At 38.4% G+C, this 24,264-nt stretch overlaps 1 non-coding gene across 1 annotated transcript; it reads left to right on the top strand.

The window, feature by feature from the left end:
* Positions 1-19,097: 19,097 nt before the first annotated feature.
* Positions 19,098-19,205, top strand: LOC112739030 (small nucleolar RNA R71). Its single transcript, XR_003169971.1, has one exon. It is a non-coding gene; the product is annotated as a small nucleolar RNA R71 (small nucleolar RNA).
* Positions 19,206-24,264: the final 5,059 nt, after the last annotated feature.

Raw genomic sequence — 24,264 nt, 5'->3', positions numbered from 1 at the left:
TATCCTATTCCGACACTAGTGAAAACCGACAGATGATTAGCCATACAGAAACTGTACCTGGTATTTTTCATCCGAGAGGATGGATGGTAGCCATTGACAACGGTGATCCACCAACATACAGCTTGCCATTAAAGGAAGCTATGCGTGTTTAGAGAAGAAGACAGTAGGAAAGCAGAGATTCAGACGACAGAGCATCTCCGGAACCTCAACCTGTTCCTCATTACAGAATCACAAGTATCATTTATTTCATGTTATTTACTTTTCATAAACGAAATCATTTTTATCACTAATCTCCTGAATAAGATTTACAAGATAACCATAGCTTGCTTCAAGCCAACAATCTCCGTGGGATCGACCCTTACTCACGTAAGGTATTACTTGGACGACCTAGTGCACTTGCTGGTTAGTTGTGCGGAGTTGTGAAAAGTGTGATCACAATTCCGTGCACCAAGTTTTTGGCGCCGTTGTCGGGGATTGTTCGAGTTTGGACAACTGACGGTTTATCTTGTTGCATAGATTAGGAAAAATTTACCTTTTTGTTTTAAAGTCACTAATTTTGAGTCTTTTATTATTGTTTTTGTTAAAATTTTAAATTTCTTATTTTCTTTTTTAGATTTTTTTCAAAAATTTTTAATAAATAGATAAAAAAACCAATAAACTAATAATTGAGTCTTCTGTTTGAGTTTAGTTTCATGCTTTAAGTTTGGTGTCAATTGCATGCTTTTATTCTTCTTTCAATTTATCGAATTACATGTTCTTAGTTCCTTCTTGATCTTCAAGTTGTTCTTGTTTATTCTCCTTGTTTGATCTTTAGTTTTTCTTGTTTTGTGTGTTTCCTTGTTTTTCTTGTGCATTTTTGAATTATTAGTGTCCAAAGTATAAAAATTTTTAAGTTTGGTGTCCTTTGTGTTTTTATTTTCCTGAAGATTTCCAAAATTTGTTCTTGGTGTTCATCTTGATCTTCAAAGTGTTCTTGGTGTTCATCTTGACATTCAAAGTTTTTTTGTTTGTTTTCTTTGTTTTAATCTAAAATTTCTAAGTTTCGTGTCATTTTATTGTTTTTCTCTCTCCTCTTTAAATTCAAAAAAAAAAAATATTTTCCTTGACTTTCTCATCATTTTCGAATTCCTTAGGTTGACTTAGTCAAAAATTTTAAAATTTGGTAGTTTCTTGTTAGTCAAATTAAAATTTCAATTTTAAAAACTTATTTTTTTAAATATTTTTCAAAACAAATTCTTTTTCAATTTTCTTTTTATATTTTTTGAAAATCTTTTATAAAATTTTTCAAAATCTTTTTCTTTCTTTTATTCATAATTTTCGAATTACTTGTTGAACTCAATCAGCAATTGCTTCTTATAACAAAACAGTTAGCAGAATGTAAAGAGATGCTACAAGACACTAAAAATGCTAACAAGAATATGAAAGCGCAATTAGATTAGACAAGACAACAGCTATCTAAACAGATAACAGAAGAGTGCCAAGCTGTTTATTTAAGGAGTGGGAAGACATTGAATGTCTCAACTCAAGGCAGTAGAAAGCCAAGAAAGGAACAACTGACAGAGGATGACCAAGCCATTGCCCAAAATCCCTCCGAGGACAGTAAGAGCCCATAGAAGAATAATTCTGGCGTTCAAACGCCAGAAAATGGTGAAAAATTGGCATTAAATGCCCAGTGGATGGAAAATTCTGGCGTCCAAACGCCAGAAAAGGGTGGCAATCTGGCGTTAAATGCCCATACAACACCCAATTTTGGCGTTCAAACGCCAATGGGGGATCAGACACCTCCAAGAGCTAATAACAACCCCCTTATGCAGGTTTCTCCAATCACTTTTGTAGGAAGTAAACCTGCAGCAACTAAGGTTGAAGAATATAAAGCCAAGATGCCTTATCCTCAGAAACTCTGCCAAGCGGAATAGGATAAACAATTTGCCCGCTTTGCAGACTATTTCAGGACTCTTGAAATAAAAATTCCGTTTGCAGAGGCACTTGAGCAAATACCCTCTTATGCTAAGTTCATGAAAGAGATCATAAGTCATAAGAAGGATTGGAGAGAAACTAAAAAAGTTTTCCTCACTGAAGAATACAGTGCAGTCATTCTGAAAAGCTTACTAGAGAAGCTTAAAGATTCCGGAAGCTTTATGATACCATGCACATTAGAGGATGCTTGTACCAAGACAGCTCTATGTGATCTTGGGGCAAGTATCAACCTAATACTTGCATCCACTATCAAAAAACTTGGTTTGACTGATGAAGTTAAACCAACCCGGATATGCCTCCAACTTGCTGATGGCTCCATTAAAATTCCATCAGGCGTAATTGAGGACATGATTGTCAAGGTTGGGCCATTTGCCTTTCCCACTGACTTTGTAGTGCTGGAAATGGTGGAGCACAAGAGTGCAACTCTCATTCTTAGCAACTGGACGAACCCTCACTGACGACCAAAAAGGGGAGATAACCCTGAGAGTCAATGAGGATGAGTTTAAGTTGAATGCTGTCAAAGCTATGCAGCATCCAGACACATCAAAAGACTGCATGAGCGCTGATATCATTGACTCCCTGGTGGAAGAGGTCAATATGACTGAGAGTCTTGAATCAGAGCTAGAGGACATTTTTAAAGATGTTCAGCCTGATCTGGAGGAACTAGAGAAAACAGAAGAACCTCTGAAAACTCCTCAAGAAGAAGAGAAGCCTCCTAAACCCGAGCTCAAACCACTACCACCATCCCTGAAATATTTATTTTTGGGAGAAGATGAAACTTTTCCAGTAATCATAAGCTCTGCTTTAAAGCCACAGGAAGAGAAAACACTAATTCAGGTGCTAAAGACATACAAGACAGCTCTTGGGTGGTCCATAAATGATCTTAAGGGCATTAGTCCAGCCAGATACATGCACAAGATCCTATTGGAGGATGATGCTAAGCTAGTGGTTCAACCACAGAGGCGGCTGAATCCAGCCATGAAGGAAGTGGTGCAGAAAGAGGTCACTAAGCTACTAGAGGCAGGGATTATTTATCCTATTTCTGATAGCCCCTGGGTGAGCCCTGTGCAAGTTGTCCCTAAGAAGGGAGGCATGACAGTAGTTCATAATGAAAAGAATGAACTGGTTCCTACAAGAACAGTTACAGGGTGGCGTATGTGTATTGACTACAGAAGGCTCAATACAGCCACCCGAAAGGATCATTTTTCTTTACCATTCATAGACCAGATGCTAGAGAGAGTAGCAGGCCATGAATATTACTGCTTTTTGGATGGCTATTCAGGTTACAACTAAATTGCAGTAGATCCTCAGGACCAAGAAAAAACAGCATTCACATGTCCATCTGGAGTATTTGCCTACAGAAGGATGCAATTTGGTCTGTGCAATGCACCTGTAACCTTTCAGAGGTGCATGCTCTCTATCTTCTCTGATATGGTAGAAAATTTTCTAGAAGTCTTCATGGATGACTTCTCAGTATTTAGAGACTCATTCAGCTCCTGTCTTGACCATCTAGCACTTGTTCTGAAAAGGTGCCAAGAGACTAACCTTGTTTTAAATTGGGAGAAATGTCACTTTATGGTGACTGGAGGAATTGTCCTTGGGCACAAAATTTTGAACAAGGGAATAGAGGTGGATCAAGCTAAGGTAGAGGTAATTGAAAAATTACCACCACCTGCCAATGTTAAGGCAATCAGAAGCTTTCTGGGGCATGCAGGATTCTATAGGAGGTTCATAAAGAATTTTTCAAAAATTGCAAAACCTCTGAGCAATCTACTAGCTGCTGATACAACATTTGTCTTTGACATAGAGTATTTGCAAGCCTTTGAGACTCTGAAAGCTAAGCTGGTCACAGCACCACTTATTTCTTCAACAGACTGGATATTACCATTCGAACTAATGTATGATGCCAGTGACCATGCCATTGGTGCAATATTGGGACAGAGGCATAACAAGTTTCTGCATGTCATTTATTATGATAGCCATGTTTTAAATGACGTGCAGAAGAATTACACAACCACAGAAAAGGAGTTGCTTGCAGTGGTTTATGCCATTGACAAGTTCAGATCTTATGTAGTAGGATCAAAAGTGATTGTGTACACTGACCATGCTGCTCTAAAATATCTCCTCACAAAGCAGGATTCAAAACCTAGACTCAAAAGATTAGTGTTTCTTCTGCAAGAGTTTGATATAGAAATAAGAGACAGAAAAGGGACAGAGAACCAAGTAGCAGATCACCTATCCCGGATAGAACCAGTAGCAGGAGCGTCCCTCCCTCCTACTGAGATATCTGAAACCTTCCTGGATGAGCAACTCTTTGCCATTCAGGAAGTACTATGGTTTGCAGACATTGCAAACTATAAAGCTGTGAGATTCATACCCAAAGAGTACAGTAAGCAGCAAACAAAAAAATTGATTTCTGATGCAAAGTACTACTTGTGGGATGAACCATATCTCTTTAAGAGGTGTACAGACGGAGTAATCCGTAGATGTGTGCCTAGAGAAGAGGCACAGAAGATCCTATGGCATTGCCATGGATCACAATATGGCGGACATTACGGAGGTGAGCGAACGGCCACAAAGGTTCTCCAATGTGGCTTCTACTTGCCTACTCTCTATAGAGACTCCCGAGAGTTTGTACGTAACAGTGACAGTTGCCAGAGAGCTGGTAATCTGCCTCACAGTTATGCCATGCCTCAGCAAGGGATCTTAGAGATTGAGTTGTTTCATGTATGGGGTATTGACTTCATGGGGCCTTTCCCACCATCATATTCAAACACTTATATTCTAGTGGCAGTAGACTATGTATCTAAATGGGTAGAGGCAATTGCAACACCCACTAATGATACTAAGACAGTGATGAAGTTTCTTTAGAAGCATATCTTTAGCAGGTTCGGTGTCCCTAGGGTACTGATCAGTGATGGAGGCACTCATTTCTGCAATAAACAGCTCGACTCTTCTCTGATCCGATATGAAATTAACCATAAAGTGGCAACTCCATATCATCCATAGACAAATGGGCAGGCTAAAGTCTCAAATAGAAAACTAAAACAAATCCTAAAACGGACTGTAAGTACCTGTAGAAGGGATTGGGCAAGAAGTCTGGATGATGCTCTGTGGGCATACAGAACCGCATTCAAGACTCCTATAGGGACCTCTCTATACTAGCTTGTGTATGGAAAAGCCTGTCATCTGCCAGTAGAACTGGAATACAAGGCCTACTGGGCAACCAAGCTCCTAAACCTTGATGCTAAGGTAGCTGGAGAGAAGAGATTACTCCAGTTGAATGAGCTGGAGGAGTTCAAACTCAATGCTTTCGAAAATGCTAAAATTTACAAGGAGAAAGCAAAAAGGTAGCATGACAGAAAGCTGTCATCTAGAGTCTTTGAACCAGGACAGAAGGTCCTGCTGTTTAACTCTAGGCTCAGATTGTTCCCTGGGAAATTGAAATCCGAGTGGAAGGGACCATATGTGATTACAAGTGTGTCACCATATGGATATGCAGAGCTTCAGGATATTGACTCTGACAAAAAGTTCATTGTTAATGGACAGAGAGTCAAATATTATCTTGAAGGCAATGTTGAGCAAGAGTGCTCAAAACTAAGACTAAATTAAAAGCTCAGTAAAAGTCCAGCTAAAGACAGTAAAGAAGCGCTTGCTGGGAGGCAACCCAGCCATTTTCAAAAAGTAGATGTTTATAACAATTATATGAGTCTATTTAGTTTTGTTATTCATGTTAGTTAATACATTTCAATGAATAAGTCAGGAAAATGGAGGTTCAGAATATAAAGCAGAAGAATCACAGAGAAAAAGAGCTCACTAGCATCAAAATGCCAGTAAAGAGGCATTTTGGGCGTTAAACGCCAGGATGGCTACCATTCTGGGCGTTTAACGCTGGAAAAGGTACCATACTGGGCGTTTAACGCCAGAAACAGCAGCATCCAGGGCGTTCAGAAAAAAGCCCAGTAACAAAGTATTTCTGGCGTTTAACGCCAGCTCGGGTACCTGGCTGGGCGTTAAACGCCCAAAATGGCTACCAGATGGGCGTTAAACGCCAGAATGGCTATCATTCTGGGCATTTAACGCGAGAGTAACAAAGGGGAGGTAATTTCATTTTCAATTCAACTTTTTTCGAATTTTCATGTTTTAATTCATAATTTTCTGCAAAAAAAATGTTACAAATATTCATCTTTCAACTTCCAATTCCAAAAATTAATAATCTTATAAATTATTTTCAATTTATTTTCAAAACGTTTTTAAAAACTCATTTATCTTTCCAATTTCTTTCCAAATCTTTTTAATTCATTCATATTATCATTTATTTCTTAGGTGCATTAACAAAAATTCAGATTTAACTTCCTCATATCTCTTTCAAATCTTTTAAATTTTAAAAATCTTATATTTTATCAATCATATCTTTCTATCTTATCTTTTTCTAAAATTTCGAAACCCATTCCCTCCTTCCCTTTTAAATTTACATTCGGCCAACCCTTTTTACCCATCATTCGAATCCTTCTCCCCATCTATTCATCTTCTTCTTTTATTTTTGCTTGAGGGCAAGCAAATCTCTAAGTTTGGTGTGATTTCCGTGATCCCTGAGCTAAAACAAACGAATCTCATGGCTCCCAAAGGAAGAAAAACCACTTCAAGAGGCAAGAAAGAAAGCAATCCAAAACCACTTTGGATGCATGAGAATTTCTGCACCAAAGAACATGCAGACCATTATTTCAAAATTGTGTGCAGAAGATCAGTGATCCCGGAAGTTAAGTTCAATCTAAAAGAAGATGAATACCCAGAGATCCAAGAACAGATTCGAAATAGGGGATGAGAAGTCCTGGCTAATCCTGAGATACATGTTGGAAGAAACATGATCCAGAAATTCTATGCAAATCTGTGGATGACGGATAAGTAAAGATTAGAGGGAACTCCTTTCCACTCATTTCGGACTATGGTCAGAGGGAAGATTATTTACTTCCACTTTGACAAAGTGAGAGAAGTTCTCAAGCTTCCTCAACTACAAGATGATCCAGAATCCTTTAATATGAGAATGGCCAAAGATAAAAGGCTAGATCAAGTTAGAGAGGACATATGCCTCCCTGGAACCAAGTGGATTACTAATACAAAAGGTGTCCCAAACCAGCTAAAGAGAGGAAATCTCAAACCAGTTGCTAGAGGTTGGCTGGATTTCATTGGGCGTTCTATACTCTCAACTAGTAACTATTCTGAAGTCACTGTCAAGAGAGCAGTGATGATTCACTGTATTATGCGGGGAAAGAAGTAGAGATTCATTAGTTGATTTCTGGTGAAATTTACATATTTGCAAACAAGGAATCCACTGATGCTAAACTGCCTTACCCAAGCTTGATTAGTCTGTTATGTAAAGATGCGGGGGTGAAGATGGGTGTAGATGAATATATCCCAGTTGAACGCCCAATCACCAAAAAGGTGATGGATGCACCTCAAGTTCAAGACAACCCCATCAATAGGAGAGAGCATGAGCTCCTCCCAGAAATTCCTCAATTTGAATTCTGGGCCCGCTTAGAAGCTTCTGTCAACAAGCTGCAAGAAGCTATGGGTCAACTTAAAGAAGAGTAACAAAATCAAAACAACATGCTCTGCAAACTGCTAAAGGAACACAAGAAGCAGGGGCATGATCTACAGGAGCTGAAGCACCAGAAGCTGTCCCCAGAAGTGCCAGACGTCCCACAGATAGAAGGAGCCAACACCCTTCAAAGCTAAAGGTTGTTTAGTCCTCACTCTGTGATAACTTTTATTGAACCTATTGCAAGAGATATATGAAGCATTAATATTATAGTAGTTTATTTTTATATCTTTAATTATTATTCCATAAGTATTAGTAGTATTTAAATTTCCATTTTAATTCTCTGTTTTTTTAATTAATAAAATCTGAATTGCATGAGTAGTATTTTATTTTTATTTTCCGAATTGGTTATAGTTTATTCCTCTTATCATCATTAAACATGAGTAAGGTAGTAGATTTTTAGGAATAAGGGTGCAACCATTTTGAGTGTATTAATAAGAAAAATTCAAATTATTTATATGTGGTGGCATTACTTTATCTCTCTGAATGATTGCATGAACAGAGCATATTTTGATACTAAAGATGCAAGTATGTATTGGGTCTTGAAGGAATGATGAAAAAGAGATATGTTATTGATAATCTAAAAAATCATAAAATTGATTCTTGAAGCAAGAAAAAGTAGTGAAAAATACAAAGCTTGCGGAAAAAAAAAGAGAGAGAAGCAAGCAGAAAAAGCCAATAACCCTTTAAACTAAAAGGCAAGGGTAAAGAGGATCCAAGGCTTTGAGCATTAATGGATAGGAAGGCCCAAAGGAATAAAATTCTGGCCTAAGCGGCTAAATCAAGCTGTTCCTAACCATGTGCTTGTGTCATGAAGGTCTAAGTGAAAAGCTTGAGATTGAGTGGTTAAAGTCGTGACGCAAAGCAAAAAGAGTGTGCTTAAGAACTCTAGTCACCTCTAACTGGGGACTCTAGCAAAGCTGAGTCACGATCTGAAAAGGTTCACCCAGTTATGTGTCTATAGCATTTATGTATCCGGTGGTAATACTGGAAAACAAAATGCTTAGGGTCACGGCCAAGATTCAAAGTAGCTGTGTTCAAGAATCAACAAAACTTAAACTAGGAGAGTCAATAACACTATCTGAATTCTGAATTCCTAAAGAATCCAATCATTCTAAGCTTTAGAGGATAATTAAGATGCCAAGACTATTTATAAGCAAAAAGCTATAAGCCCCGCTCATTTAATTTGAATTGTGAGCTTTATTAAAGACTGATGAGCGGATAATTTATACCCTTTTTGGCATTGTTTTTTACATAGTTTTTAGAATGTTTTGGCTACTTTTTATTATATTTTTATTAGTTTTTATGCAAAAATCACATTTCGAGACTTTACTATGAGTTTGTGTGTTTTTCTGTGATTTCAGGTATTTTCTGGCTGAAATTGAGGGACCTGAGCAAAAATCTGATTCAGAGGCTGAGAAAGGACTGCAGATGCTGTTGGGTTCTGACCCTCTTGCACTCGAAGTGGATTTTCTGGAGTTACAGAAGCCCAATTGACGCGCTCTCAATTGCGTTGGAAAGTAGACATCTTGGGCTTTCCATAAATATATAATAATCCATACTTTTCCTGAGATTTGATGGCCCAAACTGGCGTCCAAACGCCCACCAAAGACCCTTTTTCTGGAGTACAACGCCAGAACTGGCACCAGAACTGGAGTTAAACGCCCAAACTGGCACCCAAGCTGGTGTTTAACTCCAAGAATGGCCTATGCACGTGAAAGATTTAATGCTCAGCCCAAGCACACACCAAGTGGGCCCCAGAAGTGGATTTCTGCACTATCTGCACTTAGTTACTCATTTTCTGTAAACCTAAGATACTAGTTTAGTATAAAAAGCACTTTTTACTATTGTATTCATATCTTTTGATCTAGCTTATGCCATTGTTCACGTTGGGAGGCTGGCCTCACGGCCATGCCTAGACCTTTTTCTCTTATGTATTTTCTACGGTGGAGTTTCTACACCTTATAAATTAAGGTGCGGAGCTCTGCTGTTCTTCATGAATTAATGCAAGTACTATTGTTTCTCTTTCAATTCACACTTACTTCTTCTCCAAGATATACTCTCGTACTTAATTCAGTTAAGTCAAAATGAAGGGGTGACTGATGCGTGAGCATCTTCCCTATCTTTTCCTAGTGAATTTGCATCTAATTTGTTGAGTTTAATAAAGAATTAATTATCTTTTAGCCAATATGGATGCTACTTTGAGTCTTGTGCAATTCTATCTATTTTAGATAGCATTCAGCTGGATTTGATGGAGTTTCTGCAGAAGAAGAGATGAAGGCGAATGATGCTGTCAAACCCTGACCTCTCTACACTCAAACCTGAATAACTCGAGCTACAGAGGACCAATGGACGTGATTTCAGTGGCGTTGGAAAGCTAACTTCAAGAGCTTTCCAACATTATATAATAGTCCATACTTCTTCTCCGAACTCGCTGCCAAGGCTGCACCTAACTTGAGATTTCTCAAGTTAGGCGCAAGACACAACAATACGCGAGATTGGTCCTGCCCACTTCAAGTTAGGCGCACTAAAGCCCAAGTTAGGCGCAGCTTCACTCAACTAAACTCCAATTTATGCTGCCAAGCCCAAGTTAGGCGTGGATCCTAGTGAAGCCAAGTAGTCCCCATCCATCAATTGAAGATTTGCTGATTGTTATAATTAATTCTAATTTAAATTCAAATTTTAAAAATAGAAAAAGATATTATGTTAGTTTTAAAGATAGATTTTTAAATTAATTAGGATTAGATATAAATAGGGGGATACCACCTCAACATTATTCAATCCCAGACGACCAAAATACATTTTATTAGAATCTTTATTTACTACTCTGAACCATGAGCAACTAATCCTCCATTGTTAAGGTTAGGAGCTCTATCTTTTTCTATGGATTAATTTTATTGCTTTTTCTATTTTAATTTATGCATGGATTTATAATTTAAGAATTGTTTTCGCTCTTTATCTTATGAATTTGGGTGGAACGGAAGCATGACCCTCTTTCTATTTGAGTTCTTGTAAAACTTGGAAAAGCTCTTTACTTAAACAATAGCTTGAAAATATATTCTCCTAAATTTTAATTATCTGGATTTAACGGGATACGTGACATATAATCCTTTTATTTTTGGGTAATTAGAGTTTTTGTGGCATATAAACTTGAATTTGATCATGTAGCTTCTACTTGGAATTAATTGACCAAGGAATTGGCAGTTAATGAATTTTAGAAGAGACTAGAAAGGTCTAAGGAATTAGGGTCTAGTCACATATAGTTTGCCATAAATTAAATCCTACATAATTAAAATAGTTAGTAAGAAAAGTAAATCCGGGAAAATAGATAACTCTGAATCCTTAACTATCTTCTCCATATTTTTTCCAAAGTAATTACTTGCCTTTCTTCAATATTCTTTATATTGTTTAATGTCTTTTATATTGCATCTCAATACCATTTTCTGTTTGTCTAACTAAGCCTATCAAACACTATTGTTGCTTAATCTATCAATCCTCGTGGGATCGATCCTTACTCAGGTAAGGTGTTACTTGGTACGACCCGGTGCACTTGCCGGTTAGTCTGTGGTTTGAAAATCCGCACCAAGTTTTTGGCGCCGTTGCCGGGGATTGACTGTGATTGACAACTACTCGTTGTTTGATTGCTTAGATTAGATAATTTTTCTTTTAATTAATTTTATTTTATTATTATTAATTTTTATTTTTTTATTATTTATTTTCATTCCGTACACTTGCGTTCGTTCCCTCCTCCTGTTTTGTTATTTCTTTTTTTTTGCTTTGACATTTTTTTAATTTAGTCCGTTTAATTTTTTATTTCATTTTTATTTTATTTTCTTTTTATTTTCATTTTCTTTTATTTTCGTTTTTGTTTATTTCCATTTTTTTATATTCTATTAGTTTTATTTTATTTTTGTCATTAATTAAAAAAATATTTTAGTATTAATATTTTTCCTTAATTTCTGAAATTAAGTTTGGTGTTACCCAGTTGATTTTATTTTAATTTTCCTGTTTATTTTTCCTTTTAAATTTTTGAAATTTTCATTTATTTTCAGTTATTATTTTTGAAATTTTTTTATTTATTTATTTAGTAATTTTATTTTATTTTTTTACACAGGTTACCTCACAGGGACTTCTCTACACTCTGACGTAGAGAGTCCCATCTTTTCTTGTCTTCTGTTTGTGTATGCGCAGGAACAGAGACAAAGAACATCTCTTAGACTTTGATCCTGAAGCTGAAAGAACTTTCAGGCGGCATTTACAACAAGCAAGACTTTACAAGGTTGCAAAATCAGCTATGGATAATAATAACGCTGTTAATGCCAATGTGGTAAATCCGAATGGGAATGAGCAACAAAGGAGAGTGCTTGGCTCTTTTTCTGCTCCTACTGCAGATCTGTATGGAAAGAGAATTGTGGTGCCTCCTATAGCTGCAAACAACTTTCAGTTGAAGCCACAACTGGTCACCTTGGTGCAACAAAACTGCCAGTATCATGGTCTTCCCCACGAAGACCCAAATCAATTCATATCTGATTTTCTGCTGATTTGTGATACTGTGAAGACAAATGGAGTGAACCCAGAGTTGTACAAACTGATACTCTTCCCGTTTGCTCTGAGGGATAAAGCAAAGCTATTGCTAGATTCCCAACCAAAGGAGAGTTTGAATACTTGGGAAAAGGTTGTTACAGAGTTTTTCACTAAATTTTTCCCATCAAAGAAGCTGACTAAGCTTAGGTTAGAGGTTAAGACCTTCAGGCAGAAGGAGGGTGAAACTCTATATGAAGCTTGGGAGAGATACAAGCTGCTGACTAGGCAATGCCCTCCGGACATGTTCTCCAAGTGGACCTGGTGCACGAAATTGTGATGTCCAGGCTCAAACAATCCCTGGCAACGTGAGCAACTTGGTACGCGCAATCGTGATTACACTTTGATTATGTAAAATTTACGGCTCTTTCTTTCCCTGGCAATGGCGCCAAGAACATGGGTGCCAATACCATGGTTCACAACTTCGATACAACTAACCAGCAAGTGCACTGGGTTGTCCAAGTAATACCTTACGTCAGTAAGGGTCGAATCCCACGGATATTGTTGGTATGAAGCAAGCTATGGTCACCTTGCAAATCTCAGTTAGGCAGATATAAATTGATAAGGGTGTTTTTGAATAATAAATAAAAGAAGGGATAGAAATACTTATGTAAATTCATCGGTGAGAATTTCAGATAAGCGAATGGAGATGCTTTTGTTCCTCTGAACCTCTGCTTTCCTGCTATCTTCATCCAATCAGTCTTACTCCTTTCCATGGCTGGCTTTATGCAAGGGCATCACTGTTGTCAGTGGCTACATCCCCTCCTCTCAGTGAAAAATATGCTCACATGCTCTGTCACAGCACGGCTAATCATCTGTCGGTTCTCGATCATGCTGGAATAGGATTCACCCTCCTTTTGCGTCTGTCACTAACGCCCAGCACTCGCGAGTTTGAAGCTCGTCACAGTCATTCAATCATTGAATCCTATTTGGAATACCACAGACAAGGTTTAGACTTTTCGGATTCTCTTGAATGCCACCATCATTCTAGCTTACGCCACGAAGATTCTGATTAAGAGATCTAAGAGATACTCATTCTAGCTTATTTCATGTAGAACGGAAGTGTTTGTCAGGCACGTGTTCATAGGGGAGAATGGTGATGAGCGTCACACATAATCATCACCTTCATCACGTTCTTGGGTGCGAATGGATATCTTAGAAGCGAAATAAGATGAATTGAATAGAAAACAGTAGTACTTTGCATTAATCTTTGAGGAACAGCAGAGCTCCACACCTTAATCTATGGAGTGTAGAAACTCTACCGTTAAAAATACATAAGTGAAGGTCCAGGCATGGCCGAGATGGCCAGCCCCCTTAAACGTGATCAATAGTCTCCTAAGATGAACAATGGATTAAAACTGAGACCAAAGATGTCTAATACAATAGTAAAAGGTCCTATTTATAATAAACTAGCTACTAGGGTTTACATGAGTAAGTAATTGATGCATAAATCCACTTCCGGGGCCCACCTGGTATGTGCTTGGGCTGAGCTTGAGTGTTGCACGTGTAGAGGCCATTTGTGGAGTTGAACGCCAGTATTTGTGCCAGTTTGGGCGTTCAACTCTGGTTTTGGATCCTTTTCTGGCGCTGGACGCCAGATTTGGGTGAAAAGCTGGCGTTGAACGCCCGTTTACGTCATCCATTCTTGGCCAAAGTATGGACTATTATATATTGCTGGAAAGCCCTGGATGTCTACTTTCCAACGCAATTAAAAGCGCGCCATTTCGAGTTCTGTAGCTCCAGAAAATCCACTTTGAGTGCAGGGATGTCAGAATCCAACAGCATCAGCAGTCCTTCTTCAACCTCTGAATCTGATTTCTGCTCAAGTCCCTCAATTTCAGCCAGAAAATACCTGAAATCACAGAAAAACACCCAAACTCATAGTAAAGTCCAGAAATGTGAATTTAACATAAAAACTAATGAAAACATCCCTAAAAGTAACTAGATCCTACTAAAAACATATTAAAAACAATGCCAAAAAGCGTATAAATTATCCGCTCATCACAACACCAAACTTAAATTGTTGCTTGTCCCCAAGCAACTGAAAATCAAATAGGATAAAAAGAAGAGAATATACTATAAATTCCAAACTATCAATGAAACATAGCTTCAATCAAATGAGCGGGACTTATAGCTTTTTGCCTCTTGAATAGTTTTGGCATCTCACTTTATCCATTGAGGTTCAGAATGATTAGCATCTATAGGAACTCAGAGTTCAGATAGTGTTATTGATTCTCCTAGTTCAGTATGATGATTCTTGAACACAGCTATTTCATGAGTCTTGGCCGTGGCCCTAAGCACTTTGTTTTCCAGTATTACCACCGGATACATAAATGCCACAGACACATAATTGGGTGAACCTTTTCAGATTGTGACTCAGCTTTGCTAAAGTCCCTAATTAGAGGTGTCTAGGGTTCTTAAGCACACTCTTTTTTTTGCTTTGGATATTGACTTTAACCGCTCAGTCTCAAGTTTTCACTTGACACCTACACGCCACAAGCACATGGTTAGGGACAGCTTGGTTTAGCCGCTTAAACCAGGATTTTATTCCTTTAGGCCCTCCTATCCACTGATGCTCAAAGCCTTGGGATCCTTTTTATTTGCCCTTGCCTTTTGGTTTTAAGGGTTATTGGCTTTTTGCTCTTGCCTCTTGGTTTTAAGAGCTTTGGCTTTTTCTGCTTGCGTTTTCTTTCTATTTTTTTTCGCCCCCCCCCCTTTTTTTTTCTGCAAGCTTTGTTCTTTGCTATTTTTTCATGCTTCAAGAATCATTTTTATGATTTTTCAGATTATCAAATAACATGTCTCCTAGTCATCATTCTTTCAAGAGCCAACATATTTAACATTCTTAAACAACAACTTCAAAAGACATATGCACTGTTCAAGCATACATTCAGAAAACAAGAAGCATTGTCACCACATCAATATAATTAAGCTAAGTTCAAGGATAAATTCGAAACTCATGTACTTCTTGTTCTTTTGAATTAAAACAGTTTTTATTTAAGAGAGGTGATGGATTCATAGGACAATCATAACTTTAAGACAGTTACTACTACTAATGATCATGTAATGAAGACACAAACATAGATAAGCACATAACATAGAAAACGAAAAACAGAGAAAGCAAGAACACGGAATGAATCCACCTTAGTGATGGTGGCGTTTCCTTCTTGAGGAACCAATGATGTCCTTGAGCTCTTCTATGTATCTTCCTTGTCTTTGTTGCTCCTCCCTCATTGCTTTTTGATCTTCTCTTATTTCATGAAGCATGATGGAGTGCTCTTGATGTTCCACCCTTAGTTGTCCCATATTGGAACTCAATTTTCCTAGGGAGGTGTTGATTTGCTCCCAATAGTTTTGTGGAGGAAAGTGCATTTGAGGCATCTCCGGGATCTCATGGTGATGAGCTTCATACGCCTCTTGAGCTCCATGAATGGGCTCTCTTGCTTGCTCCATCTTCTTCTTAGTGATGGGCTTGTCCTCTTTAATGAGGATATCTCCCTCTATGTCAATCCCAGCCGATTTGCATAGGTGGCAGATAAGGTGAGGAAAGGCTAACCTTGCCATAGTGGAGGACTTGTCATCCACCTTGTAGAGTTCTTAAGGTATAATCTCATGAACTTCCACCTCTTCTCCATTCATGATGCTATGGATCATGATGGCCCGGTCTATAGTAACTTCAGACCGGTTGTTAGTGGGAATGATTGAGCATTGAATGAACTTCAACCATCCTCTAGCTACAGGCTTGAGGTCCAATCTTCTTAGTTGAACCGGCTTGCCTTTGGAGTCAACCTTCCATTGAGCTCCTTCTACACATATGTCCATGAGGACTTGGTCCAACCTTTGATCAAAGTTGACTCTCCTTGTGTAGGGGCGTGCGTTCTCTTCCATGTTTGGCAAGTTGAACGCCAACCTCACATTTTTCGGACTAAAATCTAAGTATTTCCCCCGAACCATTGTAACATAGTTCTTTAGATCCGGGTTCTTACTTTGATCATGGTTCTTGGTGATCCATGCATTGGCATAGAACTCTTGAACCATTAGGATGCCGACTTGTTGGATGGGATTTGTTAGAACTTCCCAACCTCTTCTTTGAATTTCATGTCGGATCTCCGGATACTCATTTCTTTTGAGTTTGAAATGGACCTCGGGGATCACCTTCTTCTTGGCCACAACATCATAGAAGTGGTCTTGATGGGCTTTAGAGATGAACCTTTCCATCTCCCATGACTCGGATGTGGAAGCTTTTATCTTCCCTTTCCCCTTTCTAGAGGATTCTCCGGTCTTAGGTGCCATCAATGGTAATGGAAAAACAAAAAGCTTATGCTTTTACCACACCAAACTTAGAATATTGCTCGCCCTCAAGCAATAAACAAAAGAATAGAAGAAGAAGAAGAAGAAATATGGAGAGGGAGAGGGTGATGTGGTTCGGCCAAGAAGGGTGTAGAGGGATGTGTTGTGTGAATTTGATAAAGAATGGAGGTCTTTATATAGGGAAGGGAGGGGGGAAGGTTTCGGCCATATGGGTGGGTTTGGGAGGGAAATTGGTTTTGAATTTTTGAAGGTAGGTGGAGTTTATGAGGTAGGTTTATGGGGAAGAGTGGATGGATGTGAGTGGTGAAGAGGTGATGGGGAAGAGAGTTTGAGGTGATTGGTGAAGGGTTTTTGGGGAAGAGTGTTTATGGGGTTGTGTGAAAGAGAGTGGTGAGAAGAAGTGAGTGGAGGTAGGTGGGGATCCTGTGGGGTCCACAGATCCTGAGTGGGTCCTGTGGGGTCCACAGATCCTGAGTGGATCTTGTGGGGTCCACAGATCCTGAGTTGTTCAAGGATTTACATCCCTGCACCCATTAGGCATGTAAAAATGCCCTTGCATACAACTCTGGGCGTTCAGCGCCAGGTTGGTGGCCATTTTGGGCGTTCAACGCCCATTTATGTGCCATTTCTGGCGTTGAACGCCAGAACCATGCCTGTTCTGGCGTTCAGTGCCCAGAAGCTGCCCATTTTGGGCGTTCAGCGCCAGCACCATACTCTGTTCTGGCGCTGAACGCCAGACAGAGGCTCCTCCAGGGTGTGATTTTTCTTCTGCTGTTTTTGATTCCGTTTTCAATTTTTATATTTATTTTGTGACTCCACATGATCATAAACCTAAGAAAACATGAAAAACAAGAATAATAGAGTTAGATAAATAAAAATTGGGTTGCCTCCCAACAAGCGCTTCTTTAATGTCAATAGCTTGACAGTGGGCTCTCATGGATCCTCACAGATGTGCAGAGCTTTGTTGAGACTCTCCAACACCAAACTTAGAGTTTGGATATGGGAGTTCAACACCAAACTTAGAGTTTGGTTGTGGCCTCCCAACACCAAACTTAGAGTTTGACTGTGGGGGCTCTGGTTGACTCTGCTTTGAGAGAAGCTTTTTCTGCTTCCTCTTCATGGTTGCAGAGGGAGATCCTTGAGTTTTAAACACAAGGGAGTTCTTATTCCATTGAAGGACTATTTCACCTCTGTCAACATCAATCACAGCTCTTGCTGTGGCCAGGAAAGGTCTTCCTAGGATGATGGATTCATCCTCTTCCTTTCCAGTATCCAGGACTATGAAATCAGCAAGGATGTAAAGGCCTTCAACCTTTACTAACACGTCCTCTACTTGTCCATAAGCCTGTTTTCTTGAACTGTCTGCCATCTCTAATGAGATTTTAGCAGCTTGCACCCCATAGATTCCCAGTTTCTCTATTACAGAGAGGGGCATGAGGTTTATTCCTGAACCAAGGTCACACAGAGCCTTAAAGATCATGGTGCCTATGGTACAAGGTATTATGAACTTTCCAGAATCCTGTCTCTTCTGAGGCAATGTCAGTTGATCCAGATCACTTAGTTCATTGATGAACAAGGGAGGTTCAACTTCCCAAGCATCAATGCCAAATAATTTGGTATTCAGCTTCATGATTGCAATAAGAAACTTGGCAGTTTGCTCTTCTGTAACATCCTCATTCTCTTCAGAAGAGGAATACTCATCAGAGCTCATGAAGGGCATAAGGAGGTTCAATGGAATCTCTATGGTCTCTAGATGAGCCTCAGAGTCCTTTGGTTCCTCAGAGGGAAGCTCCTTATTGATCACTGGACGTCCCAGGAGGTCTTCCTCCTTGGGATTCACGTCCTCTCCTCTCCTCACAGGTTCGGCCATGGTGCTTATGTCAATGGCCTTGCACTCTCCTTTTGGATTCTCTTCTGTATTGCTTGGGAGAGTACTAGGAGGGATTTCAGTGATCCTTTTACTCAGCTGGCCCACTTGTGCTTCCAGATTTCTAATGTAAGACCTTGTTTCATTCATGAAACTTAAAGTGGCCTTAGATAGATCAGAGACTAAGTTTGCTAAATTAGAAGTATTTTGTTCAGAGTTCTCTGTCTGTTGCTGACTGGATGATGGAAAAGGCTTGCTGTTGCTAAACCTGTTTCTTCCACCATTATTAAAGCCTTGTTGAGGCTTTTGATCCTTCCATGAGAAATTTGGATGATTTCTCCATGATGAGTTATAGGTGTTTCCATAAGGTTCACCTAAGTAATTTACCTCTGCTATTGCAGGGTTTTCAGGATCATATGCTTCTTCTCCAGAAGATGCCTCTTGAGTACTGTTGGATGCAGCTTGCATTCCATGCAGACTCTGAGATATCATATTGACTTGCTGAGTCAATATTTTATTCTAAGCCAATATGGCATTCAGAGTATCAACTTCAAGAACTCCCTTCTTCATAGGCGTCCCATTACACACAGGAATCCTTTCAGAAGTGTACATGAACTGGTTATTAGCAACCATGTCAATGAGTTCTTGAGCTTCTGCAGGCGTTTTCTTTAGGTGAATGGATCCACCTGCAGAAGTGTCCAGTCACATCTTTGATAGCTCAGATAAACCATCATAGAATATATCCAGGATGGTCCATTCTGAAAGCATGTCAGAAGGACAACTTTTGGTCAACTGTTTGTATCTTTCCCAAGCTTCATAGAGGGATTCACCTTCTTTCTGTCTGAAGGTTTGAACATCAGCTCTAAGCTTGCTCAGCTTTTGAGGAGGAAAGTACTTGGCTAAGAAAGCCGTGACCAGCTTATCCCAAGAGTTCAGGCTATCTTTGGGTTGAGAATCCAACCATAATCTAGCTCTGTCTCTTACAGCAAAAGGGAAAAGCATGAGCCTGTAGACTTCAGGATTTACTCCATTAGTCTTAACAGTATCACATATCTACAAGAATTCAGTTAAGAACTGAAAAGGATCTTCAGATGGAAGTCCATGAAACTTGCAGTTCTGCTGCATGAGAAAAACTAATTGAGGTTTTAGCTCAAAGTTGTTTGCTCCAATGGCAGGAATGGAGATGCTTCTTCCATGTAAATTGGAATTAGGTGCAGTAAAGTCACCAAGCATCTTCTTTACATTATTATTATTTTCGGCTGCCATCTCCTCTTCCTGTTTGATAATTTCTGACAGGTGCTTGCTGGTTTGTTGTAATTCAGCTTCTCTTAGTTTCCTTTTCAGAGTCCTTTCAGGTTCTGGATCTGCTTCCACAAGAATGTTCTTGTCCTTGCTCCTGCTCATATGACAAAGAAGAGGGCACAGAAAAATAATAATAATAGAAATCCTTTATACCACAGTATAGGGATTCCTTTGTGAGTGAAAGAAAAGAGGGAGATAAAGAATGTAATGGAATAGAAAAAACACAACTGTGAGGAGGGTAGAGATGTGAGATGAGATGTTAATAGATGAATAAATAAATAGAATGAGATGAGAGAGGGAGAATTTTCAAAAAATATTTTTGAAAAAGAGTTAGTGATTTTCGAAAATGGTTTTTGAAAAATGTTAGTATTTTTCGAAAATTTTTAAAATCAAAAATAAAAATAAAAATAATTAGTTAATTAAAAAGAAATTTTTGAAAAAGAGGGAAGATATTTTCGAAAATTAGAGAGAGAGAGAGTTAGTTAGGTAGTTTTGAAAAAGTTAAGAAACAAACAAAAAGTTAGTTAGTTAGTTGAAACAAATTTTGAAAAGATACGAAGTTAGGAAGTTAGAAAAGATATTTTGAAATCAAATTTTTGAAAAAGATAAGAAGATATTTTTGAAAAGATATGATTGAAATTGTTTTTGAAAAAGATTTGATTTTTAAAATCACAATTAATGACTTGATTCATAAGAAATCACAAGATATGATTCTAGAACTTAAAGTTTGAATCTTTCTTAACAAGCAAGTAACAAACTTCAAATTTTTTGAATCAAAACATTAATTGATTATGTTATTTTCGAAAATTTGGTATAAAAATAAGAAAAAGATTTTTGAAAAATATTTTTGAAACTTTCAAAAATAAATAAGAATTTTGAAAAAGATTTGATTTTTGAAAAAGATTTTGAAAAAGATAAGATTTTCAAATTGAAAATTTGATTTGACTCATAAGAAACAATTTGATTTTAAAAATTTTTGAAAAAGTCAATCCAAATTTTCGAATTTGATGAGAGAAAATGGGAAAGATATTTTTTTTTTGTTTTTGAATTTTTATGATGAGAGAGAAAAACAACAAAAAGACTCAATGCATGAAAATTTTGAATCAAAACCATGAATGCATGCATGAATGCTATGAATGTCAAGATGAACACCAAGAACACTTTGAAGATCATGATGAACATCAAGAACATTTTTTTGAAAATTTTTATATGCAAAGAAAACATGTAAGACACCAAACTTAGAAATCTTTCATGTTTAGACTCTAACAAATGAAAAATGCACATGAAAAACAACTAAAGATGTAAAACAAGAAAACATCAAGATCAAACAAGAAGACTTACCAAGAACAACTTGAAGATCATGAAGAACACTATGAATGCATGAATTTTCGAAAAATGCAAGATGCATATGCAATTGACACCAAACTTATGATATGACTCATGACTCAAACAAGAAACACACAAAATGTTTTTGATTTTTATGATTTTCTAATTTTTTTTTGGATTTTTTTCGAAAAATTAATTGAAAAAGAAAAAATAAGGATTCCAAAATTTTTAACATGAATTCCAGGAATCTTGCATTCTTAGTCTAAAGCTTCAGTCCAGGAATTAGACATGGCTCATGAGCCAGCCAAGCTTTCAATGAAAGCTCCGGTCCAAAACACTAGACATGGCCAATGGCCAGCCAAGCTTCAGCATGTAGTTCAGACATGACACGCCTGACATACTCATTCCCAAAGGAATTAGACATGGATTTACAGCCAGCCAGGCTTCAACATGCTTCATGAAACACTAGAATTCATTCTTAAAAATTTTGAATAAAATTTTTGAAAACATTTTTCTATTATTTTCGAAAACAGATGAGAAAATTTTAGAAATATTTTTGAAAAATTTTTTAAAATAAAATAAAAATAAAATTACCTAATCTGAGCAACAAGATGAACCGTCAGTTGTCCAAACTCGAACAATCCCCGGCAACGGCGCCAAAAACTTGGTACGCAGAATCGTGATTACACTTTAATTATGTAAAATTCATTGCTCTTTCTTTCCCCGGCAACGGTGCCAAAAACTTGGTGCCAATACCATGGTTTACAACTTCGATACAACTAACCAGCAAGTGCACTAGGTCGTCCAAGTAATACCTTACGTCAGTAAGGGTCGAATCCCACGGAGATTGTTGGTATGAAGCAAGCTATGGTCACCTTGCAAATCTCAGTTAGGCAAATATAAATTGATAAGGGTGTTTTTGAATAATAAATAAAAGAAGGGATAGAAATACTTATGTAAATTCATCGGTGAGAATTTCAGATAAGCGAATGGAGATGCTTTCGTTCCTCTGAACCTCTGCTTTCCTGCTATCTTCATCCAATCAGTCTTACTCCTTTCCATGGCTGGCTTTATGCAAGGGCATCACCGTTGTCAGTGGCTACATCCCCACCTCTCAGTGAAAAATATGCTCACATGCTCTGTCACAGCACGGCTAATCATCTGTCGGTTCTCGATCATGCTGGAATAGGATTCACCCTCCTTTTGCGTCTGTCACTAACGCCCAGCACTCGCGAGTTTGAAGCTCGTCACAGTCATTCAATCATTGAATCCTACTCAGAATACCACAGACAAGGTTTAGACTTTCCGGATTCTCTTGAATGCCGCCATCATTCTAGCTTACGCCACGAAGATTCTGATTAAGAGATCTAAGAGATACTCATTCTAGCTTATTTCATGTAGAACGGAAGTGTTTGTCAGGCACGTGTTCATAGGGGAGAATGGTGATGAGCGTCACACATAATCATCACCTTCATCACGTTCTTGGGTGCGAATGGATATCTTAGAAGCGAAATAAGATGAATTGAATAGAAAACAGTAGTACTTTGCATTAATCTTTGAGGAACAGCAGAGCTCCACACCTTAATCTATGGAGTGTAGAAACTCTACCGTTAAAAATACATAAGTGAAGGTCCAGGCATGGCGGAGATGGCCAGCCCCCTTAAACGTGATCAATAGTCTCCTAAGATGAACAATGGATTAAAACTGAGACCAAAGATGTCTAATACAATAGTAAAAGGTCCTATTTATAATAAACTAGCTACTAGGGTTTACATGAGTAAGTAATTGATGCATAAATCCACTTCCGGGGCCCACTTGGTGTGTGCTTGGGCTGAGCTTGAGTTTTGCACGTGTAGAGGCCATTTGTGGAGTTGAACGCCAGTATTTGTGCCAGTTTGGGCGTTCAACTCTAGTTTTGGATCCTTTTCTGGCGCTGGACGCCAGATTTGGGTGGAAAGCTGGCGTTGAACGCCTGTTTACGTCGTCTATTCTTAGCCAAAGTATGGACTATTATATATTGCTGGAAAGCCCTGGATGTCTACTTTCCAACGCAATTGGAAGCGCGCCATTTCGAGTTCTGTAGCTCCAGGAAATCCACTTTGAGTGCAGGGAGGTCAGAATCCAACAGCATCAGCAGTCCTTCTTCAACCTCTGAATCTGATTTCTGCTCAAGTCCCTCAATTTCAGCCAGAAAATACCTGAAATCACAGAAAAACACCCAAACTCATAGTAAAGTCCAAAAATGTGAATTTAACATAAAAACTAATGAAAACATCCCTAAAAGTAACTAGATCCTACTAAAAACATATTAAAAACAATGCCAAAAAGCGTATAAATTATCCGCTCATCAGGACCCAACTAGATATTTTTTATGAAGGCTTAGGTGAGATGTCCAAGATGAGCCTAGACACTTCTACAGGCGGTTCACTACACAAGAAGAAGACACCAGAGGAGACTATTGAGCTGATTGAATTGGTTGCAAGCAACTAATATTTATACTCATCTAACAGGAATCTTGTGAACTCTGAGACCCCTCAGAAGAGAGGCGTGTTAGAGGTAGAAGCTGTGAATGCTCTTCTTGCTCAGAACAAGCTTATGTCTCAATAAATAAATCTACTTACTCAATAGATGGGTGGCATGCAAGTCTCAGCTATCAACACCCAAAATCCACCGCAGGAAGTCTCTTATGACATGGCAGGTAACTTTATGCAAAATGATAATTATGATTATGCTCAACCTTCTGCTGAACAGGTGAATTACATGGGGAGTGGTCCTAGGAATCCCAACAATGATCCATATTCTAAGACATACAACCAGGGATGGAGAAATCACCCAAATTTTGGATGGAAGGACCAACCTCAGAGACCTCAGAACTTTAACAATAGTTCCCAGGGCGGTTTCCAGTAGAGCAATGATTTAGAAGTAATATTGACAGGTTTTAGACAGGAAACTAGAGCATCCATCAAGAACCTGAAGATTCAAATGGGTCAATTAGCCACAAAAGTTAATGAAATTGATCAGAGGACCACTAATAGCCTTCCTGGTAACACAATTCCAAATCCAAGAGAGGAATGCAAGGCTATCACCGTAATAAGTGAACAAGTGGCAAGTACAGAAGCACAAGTTATGCAGGAAACCAGAGCCTCCATTAGAAACTTAGAGGTGCTAGTGGGCCAACTGAGCAAGCAAATACTTGAGAGGTCTACAAGTACATTTCTAGGTGACACAGTGGTGAATCCAGGAGAAGATTGCAAGGTTATTCAATTGAGAAGTGGTAAAGTAGCTGGCTCTGAGACCAAGG

This window comes from Arachis hypogaea, chromosome 13, assembly GCF_003086295.3.
Source record: "Arachis hypogaea cultivar Tifrunner chromosome 13, arahy.Tifrunner.gnm2.J5K5, whole genome shotgun sequence".
Lineage (NCBI taxonomy): Eukaryota > Viridiplantae > Streptophyta > Magnoliopsida > Fabales > Fabaceae > Arachis > Arachis hypogaea.
The sequence above is the reverse complement of the archived record's forward strand: the minus strand, read 5'-3'. Positions and strand labels throughout refer to the sequence as shown.